Genomic DNA, 6,947 nt, shown 5'->3' with positions numbered 1-6,947 from the left:
CGTGGGCCTCAGGCTGCTTCTACTCATGGTGGAAAGTGGCAGGCAGCTGGTTGGTACAAGCAGATCACATGGTGAGAGGAAGCAAGAGAGAGAGAGGTGAGGTGCCAGGGTCTTTTAAGCAACGAGCTCTCATGGGAACTAATAGAGCGAGAACTCACTCATTAATCCCCCCTCCCCCAGGGAGAGCATTAATCCATTCATGAGGGATCCGCCCCCATGACTCAATCAGTTTCCGACACTGCCACATTGGACATCAAACTTCCACATGAGTTTTGGAGGGGACAACACATCCAAACTCCATCACCAGCCTTCGGGCTTAAAAGCAGAATAGGAAAGAAAACAGGGAGGAAAAAAAGGAGTTAATTCATCATTCATACCATCAAACTTCCACATGAGTTTTGGAGGGGACAACACATCCAAACTCCATCACCAGCCTTCGGACTTAAAAGCAGAATAGGAAAGAAAACAGGGAGGAAAAAAAGGAGTTAATTCATCATTCATACTGTCAAAGAACAAAATTACAACAAATTTAAAGATCTCAATCGGCTTTATTGCGATTCTACAATTAGGTAACACATCATTCCATAAAAGAGAATAAGTGTCCCAATGAGCTGAGCAGAGGAGGTTGGTTTCGTAGACAGAAAAGGCTGAAGGAAGCCAACATAAAGAACAAATAGTGGATCGGTTGGGCTGGCCGGTTGGCTCCGTTGGTTAGTGTGGTGTTATGACACCATAGTTGAGGGTTCAGATCCCCATGGCCAGCGACAAAAAAAAAGCAGATTGGTTATTTCAAACTTACTTTCCTTGTAAGGTGGGACAGGAAGACAGAACAATGGAAAAATGACTGACTAGCTAACGTCAGGTTACTTCCGGCTATCCCTTTCATGTAAGGATTAAAGCAGAGGGAACATCATTATTATACATAGTGAAGATTTTAACTGGTCTGTTAGGAAATTGGCTGGTATCGCCTCCTGATTTCTCAGGTCAGACCACAACCTATGTGACATGGGTCTTAGCAGGCATGACTCCATTTTGGTTTTTAGTCTGGTCTGTTGGGGACTAGTGCAGGAATTTCCAAAATAATGGCCTCCTATAACTTTTATTTAATGATACATTACATAAAAATATATATATAACATAATATATTACATAAATACATTAAATATATCACATGTAAATATATTACATAATAACATAATATATTACATAAATATATTAGTCTATTTCTGTTGCTTATAACAAAATACCTGAAACTGAGTAATTTATAAGAAAACGAAATTTATTGCTTATAGTTCAGAGGCTAGGAAGTCCAAAGTCCAGGGGACACACCTGGTGAGGGTCTTCTTTGGTAGTGGCTTTATAGCAATGCAGGGCACATTGCTGTCTCACATGGCAGAAAATAGTGGAGCAGAGAGAGAGGCTCTCACATGCTCTCCTTTTAAAGCCTCCAGAGCCACACCCATGACCGCCATTATTAATCCATTCACTATAGTATGGCCCTACAGTGCAATCACCTCTTCAAGGCCCCACCTTTCAATTACCATAATAGGATTTCCCACCCACAACAGTTACAGTGGGGATTACATTTTGGGGACATTCCACCCAAGGCAGAGACCTACTATGGATTCTTTAACCCCTCCATAGCACCACCGCCATTTGTGGTAAACTTAGATTTATGTGTTTATTTCTGTATCTTCCACTAGACTGAATGTTCCAGGAGGGCAGGGGTCATGTCTGTTTTGTGCACAGGTGTACCCTTAAAGCCTAGCATAGTGCCAGTCACATAGCAGGTGCTAAATAAATGCTTGTTGAATGAATGCCTGGCCTGTGCAGGGTTCTGGGTTACATGTAAGCCTTCATAGAGCTTTTAGTGTAAAGGGGGAGCAGCACTGATTTAGATAATTGCTCTGAGGGCAGTTTGGAGATCTCTGAGAGGAGAAGATACCAGGCAAGGGGCTGGAGGTGACGGGGGAGGACAGAGAGACAGGGCAGTGGAGGGAGGGGACAGGGCTAGCACAGAAGCCCTGCAGCAGGGGCACTGGAAGAGGGGCTCAGGGGTGGAGGCAGAAAGGAAGAGAAAGAGGCACTTTCCCTTGGTCAAGGCAATCAGAGTCCAAGGCTGAACCTGGAGGCTGGGATGGAGACTCCCAAAGAGGAAACTGGGAAGTGAGTGGGCCTAGAGCCACTTCCACCCCCAGCACCGCAGGTCTGGGATGAGGGACAGGACCCCGCTCTGGGTAACAGGAACTGGGGTGGGGTCGAGGTGAGACTGGGGGCTGAGTTGAAGGGCTGGGAGTCCTGGCAGAACTGCAGGGCTCCAGGAGGTGCGTGATGCTCTGGAGGGCCCTGTGGAGGGGAGAGTGCTGCCGGGAGCAGGCGCTGGGATGATTTTACCCCACTGCGGTGGATGTGGTGGCTAATGAGTTTCATGTTCCCTCCCGGAGCTCAGTTGCAAGAGTGGCCCAAAGACTGGGGGAGACATGAAGAGGCAGAGAGTAAGGAAGGCAGAATAAAGCGAGCAGCCCAGGAGAGGAGGAGGCCGCTGGAGGACTGAGTGAAGAGGGAGAGGAGGGGAGGCAGGGAGACAGCAGGAAGGCAGCCCACAGCACAGTGTCCCTGCCTCCCGGGCCAGATTCCCCTCCACCAGCCCAGCCCCTGGTGGGGACAGCCGGAAGCCATCCTAAGTCTGGATTTGGAAACAATGGGCTCCCCTCTGCCTTTCCCTCCCAGCTTCTGCCCACGCCTCCCACTCCCCTCTTTTTTCCCCTTTCCAGAGCAAACAGGAGGGAGGGTGGCTGCCTGCCAGAGAGCTACTACATCAGGAGCCGACAGATGAGGAAATGCTAGTGATAGAATAGCACTAATGACGACGCCCGCCGTGCACCCAGCACCTGTCTCCAAGGAGCCCAAACTCGCTGCATCAGGAGCCGACAGATGAGGAATGCTAGTGATACAGTAGCACTAATGACGACGCCCGCCGTGCACCCAGCACCTGTCTCCAAGGAGCCCAAACTCGCTTCAAATCCAAGTTCCGCTTAAGACAGAAGAGGGCTTCTCTGTCCTCCAGCGAGGATGTGGATGTAGGAAAGGAGCCTGAACGAGGGAGCAAGGTAGACACAAGGGATTACTTTGCACAAGGTCATTCCCTCCCGAAGTGCTAGGCTGATGGAGACGGGGGGCCGGGGGCACGCTGGGGTGGGGAGCCTCCGTTTCTGAGGGTCTCTGTGACAGCAGAGCCGCCCTGTCCCTGCCGCCTCTCCCCCACACTCCACACCACTTCGCCAACTCCACAGCCTTTCCCTGAGCCCTGGCCCATGGAGCAGACAGTCAGGGCCGCCAGCCACCTTCAAAACATGTTTTGCCTTTTTGCCTTCATTCTGTGGCTTGGCTCAATGGGGCCTAAAAATTCCCCACACCTGGGGTGGGCCAAGATGGGCTGCTCCATCAGCAGCATCAGTGTTTCCAGCCCAAATGCCCTGCTCTGTCCTCAGAATGGCCTTATGGGATGGGACAGCCAGCCCTGAGGCCCCGAAATTAGCAAGGGTCAGCTTCCAGAGACCACATGGGGGAGGGGCATCAGGAGGCCATGGTGTGGAGGGTTGGACTTGCTGCATAGCCCCTAGTCCCACCCCAGAGTGCCCCAAGAAAGGGCACCCAGAACGGGCTTCCAAGGCCTGCAGAGAGGTGGCTGGACCGAAGGGGCAGCATCTGTGCCCAGTACGTTACTTCTCCAGCTCGAAGCTCTCAGGCTGGAGTTTTCTTGGCTAAATCCCCTATTGATGGATGCCAAGGCCAGCATGAACACTACGAAGGAAACATGATGTCTCTTGGTGAGGACACCTCCTAACAATGCTCTGGATTCCCTCCACGACGCTATTTCATGAGCCACAGCCATTAAAAGTATTTATCCTTTACTGAGCACCTTTGGGGTCAGACAGTAGTTATGGTTTTTGGTGTCCTCAGACTGCCCTGTCTGTGTCTGTATTGCCATCTTAGAGTGTGGGCCGGCTCTTAGAGCGGAAGAAAGCAAGTCTCTGCGCTTGCTCCAGGGGGCACTTTGAATAGCACACCCCCCCGAAGCCCCCTGCCTCCCAGCTGGGCACTGACTGGGGAAGAAGAGCAAGACAGAGCTGAGCATGGCTTCTCCATCCCACACCATCAACAGTGAGAGAACCCCTTCTCTCCTGCTCTTGGGAAATGCCCAGAGTGACAGGGGAGACACAGCCTCAACCTCATAGGAGCTCCCAGGGAGTTGAGCCATGTGAAGAGGGGACATAGGAGTCCAGGAGCAGTCCATGGGCAAGTGAGTGCTAGAGGAAGGCCGAGTGAGCAGGAATACAAGGGTCTGCTCAGGTAGGCGCCTTCCCTGGAGCAGGGCTGCTGTGACACAGTTCCAGGCCGGATGGTGGCCCCACTCTCTGGAGAACCAAGCCTGTTGTGGGACAGGCACGGCAGCTGTCAAGGGGCTGTGCTCTCTCTCCCTCTGCCTCAGCCTACGCGCCCCCTTCCCAACCTGGTGTCACCAGCCCCAGTAGGTGAAAGGGCCTCAGACAGTGGGCAGGCATTCATGCCTTTTCAAGGCAGAGCACATTGCTGGTGACACCTGCAGTAGCAGCTCTGAGCCCGGGAGGCTGAGGACGGAGACAACAGGCTGAGCACGCTCTTGGTTTCAGTCTCTGCCTCTGGCTGGGTCCTTTCTCTTTGATGGCAGGAGCTGGGAGGCTCACAGACCCAGAAGGGAGCCAGGAGTGGGCAGCCACGTGCCTCAGCCCCTGAGCCCTGAGATTTGGCTGTGAATAAGGCAAGGCTGTGCATGGGGTTAGAAGGAGGGGGTCCGAGGAGGCAAGGGCAGATCGGGCACCTCTCTCCGAGCTGCAGGCCAACCAGTCGTTTTTCCAGACTGGCCAAGCAGAGCAAAATAAAGAAGAAATAGAAAGAAAGGAGGGGGAGGCTTGTGCAAACAGTGAGAGGAGTGGGTGCGGGCCGGTGACACCTGCTAGAAGAGATGACAGTTCTGTTGTTTCAGTGAAAGCCACAGACCAGGCATCAGGAGACCAAGTTTTCCACCCAGCATGACGCTAGGGATAACGTGGGCAGGGACCAAGTCGTATCACATTTTATTAACTAACACACGCACAGACACACGCACACTCTCACTAGCTCAGAGCCTGTAGATTACTCATTCATTCTGCAAGCATTTATCAGAATAGTGTAGACAGCACAGACCCTGGAGCCAGACTGCCTGAGGTCTAATCCTAGCTTCAAGGCTTCCTGTAACACCTCGACTCTTACCCACTGTAATTTAAGGTGAATTCTATAGGTGAGGTGTTTCCTCACCTATAAAATGAGGATGATAATACTAGTACCTACTCCTGGGGTTGTTATGAGGTTTAAACGAGCTAATGCACTGTAAGTACGTGTTTGTCACATAGCGCTCAGTACCTGTTTGCTATTCTATTATTACTTATCTATCAGGATCTGGGTTTCTGCCTTGAAGACCCTCCAGTCACACAGAGGAGGCAGGCGTGGAAACAAGCAGTAATGGCACTGTGCGGTGAGGATGGAAACAGAGCTGTGACCCATGGGAGTGCCGGCGACAGCAAGCTCACCCTGCCTACAGGGATGAGAGCTTCACACAAAAGGTAACATTTGAATGGGACCTTGCAGGGTGAATAGGAGCTCCTCAAATGGAGCCTAAGAGGAAGAGGAACATCTGAGCCAGATTGGGCAAAGACCTAGAGATATGAAAATCCAAGGAACCATGATCCCACGAGTCTGGTTCTAGGAAACGAGAACAGCGGAGCAGCCAGGTCAGACCGCAGGGGGCTCAAATGTCCTCCTAAGGAATTTGAATTTCATTCTGTAAACAACTGAAAGACACTGCAGAATTTTAAGCAGGTGAATTACATGATCAGGCTTGTGTTTGGGGACATAACACACTTGATGGGTCATGGAAAATAGATGAGAAAGTGAGAAGCCTGCAGGGGGAAGAAAAAAAAAAAACCAGGAGGATTTTGCAATGACTTAGGCAAACAGCACAAGAGGAGAAACGATTCTGGTGCTTCCAGGCTCACCGCCCAGTTACCACTGGGACCAGCATACAGGATGCTGAACACCTGCTGTACGTCAGAACTGTGCCGGGTCGCGGGGCTCCACGTAGGAACCAGAGTTGGCACAGGCCCATGGGAGCTGGTAGACAAGAGAGCAGAAGAGGGCAGGGAAGTGGCACAGGTCCTGGGATGGCCACCCACTAGGGGACTGCTGGAGCACACAGAGCCAGGGCTTGAAGAGGAGAGCGCTGTCAGGAGGGCGTCCTGGAGGATGTAGCGCCTGGGGGAAGAAGGGCTTTCTGGATAGCCGGAGCAGCAAGCAAAGACACGGAGAGGTGGGATAGCTTGGAGTACTCTGCTGTGAGACAGTCCCATGTTGGGGGTCTAGAGTTTGAGAAATGAGGCTGGAAAGGTAAACCAGGGAGAGAGCATGGAGCTTGGGCTGCATTCTATAGGCCTATAATTCTCAGCCACGGGTATAGATCAGAATCACTCATGATGACAGCCTTTAAAAACACAGATCTACTTGAATCAGCATCTCTCAGGCTGGGGCCTCAGGCACTTTTAAGAGCACTCAGGTGAATCCGACATGCACTGAGGGCTAAGAACCATAGCCCGGGAGTCATGGAAAGGTGACCCGGTCAGTAAGATCCATGCCTTAGGGACAGCTAGGCAAGGGGGGATGACAAGAAGCAGGGAGACCTATCAGTAAGCCACAGCAGCAGACTAGGGTCTGCAGGAAAACAGTGCCATGCCAGGAGAAAGAGGGGCAGCATTAAAAGCCATAGAAGAAATAGAACTGAGAGAACTTGGGGAGTCCACACAGGGTGGGGGAGGGAAGTAAGAAAGAGAGAGGAGTTGAGAGGAACTCCCTATTTTTAGGAGGAGAAACTGAGA

Source organism: Galeopterus variegatus, unplaced genomic scaffold, assembly GCF_000696425.1.
Source record: "Galeopterus variegatus unplaced genomic scaffold, G_variegatus-3.0.2 Scaffold7239, whole genome shotgun sequence".
In the NCBI taxonomy this organism is placed as follows: domain Eukaryota; kingdom Metazoa; phylum Chordata; class Mammalia; order Dermoptera; family Cynocephalidae; genus Galeopterus; species Galeopterus variegatus.
This window is presented reverse-complemented; position numbering follows the sequence as displayed.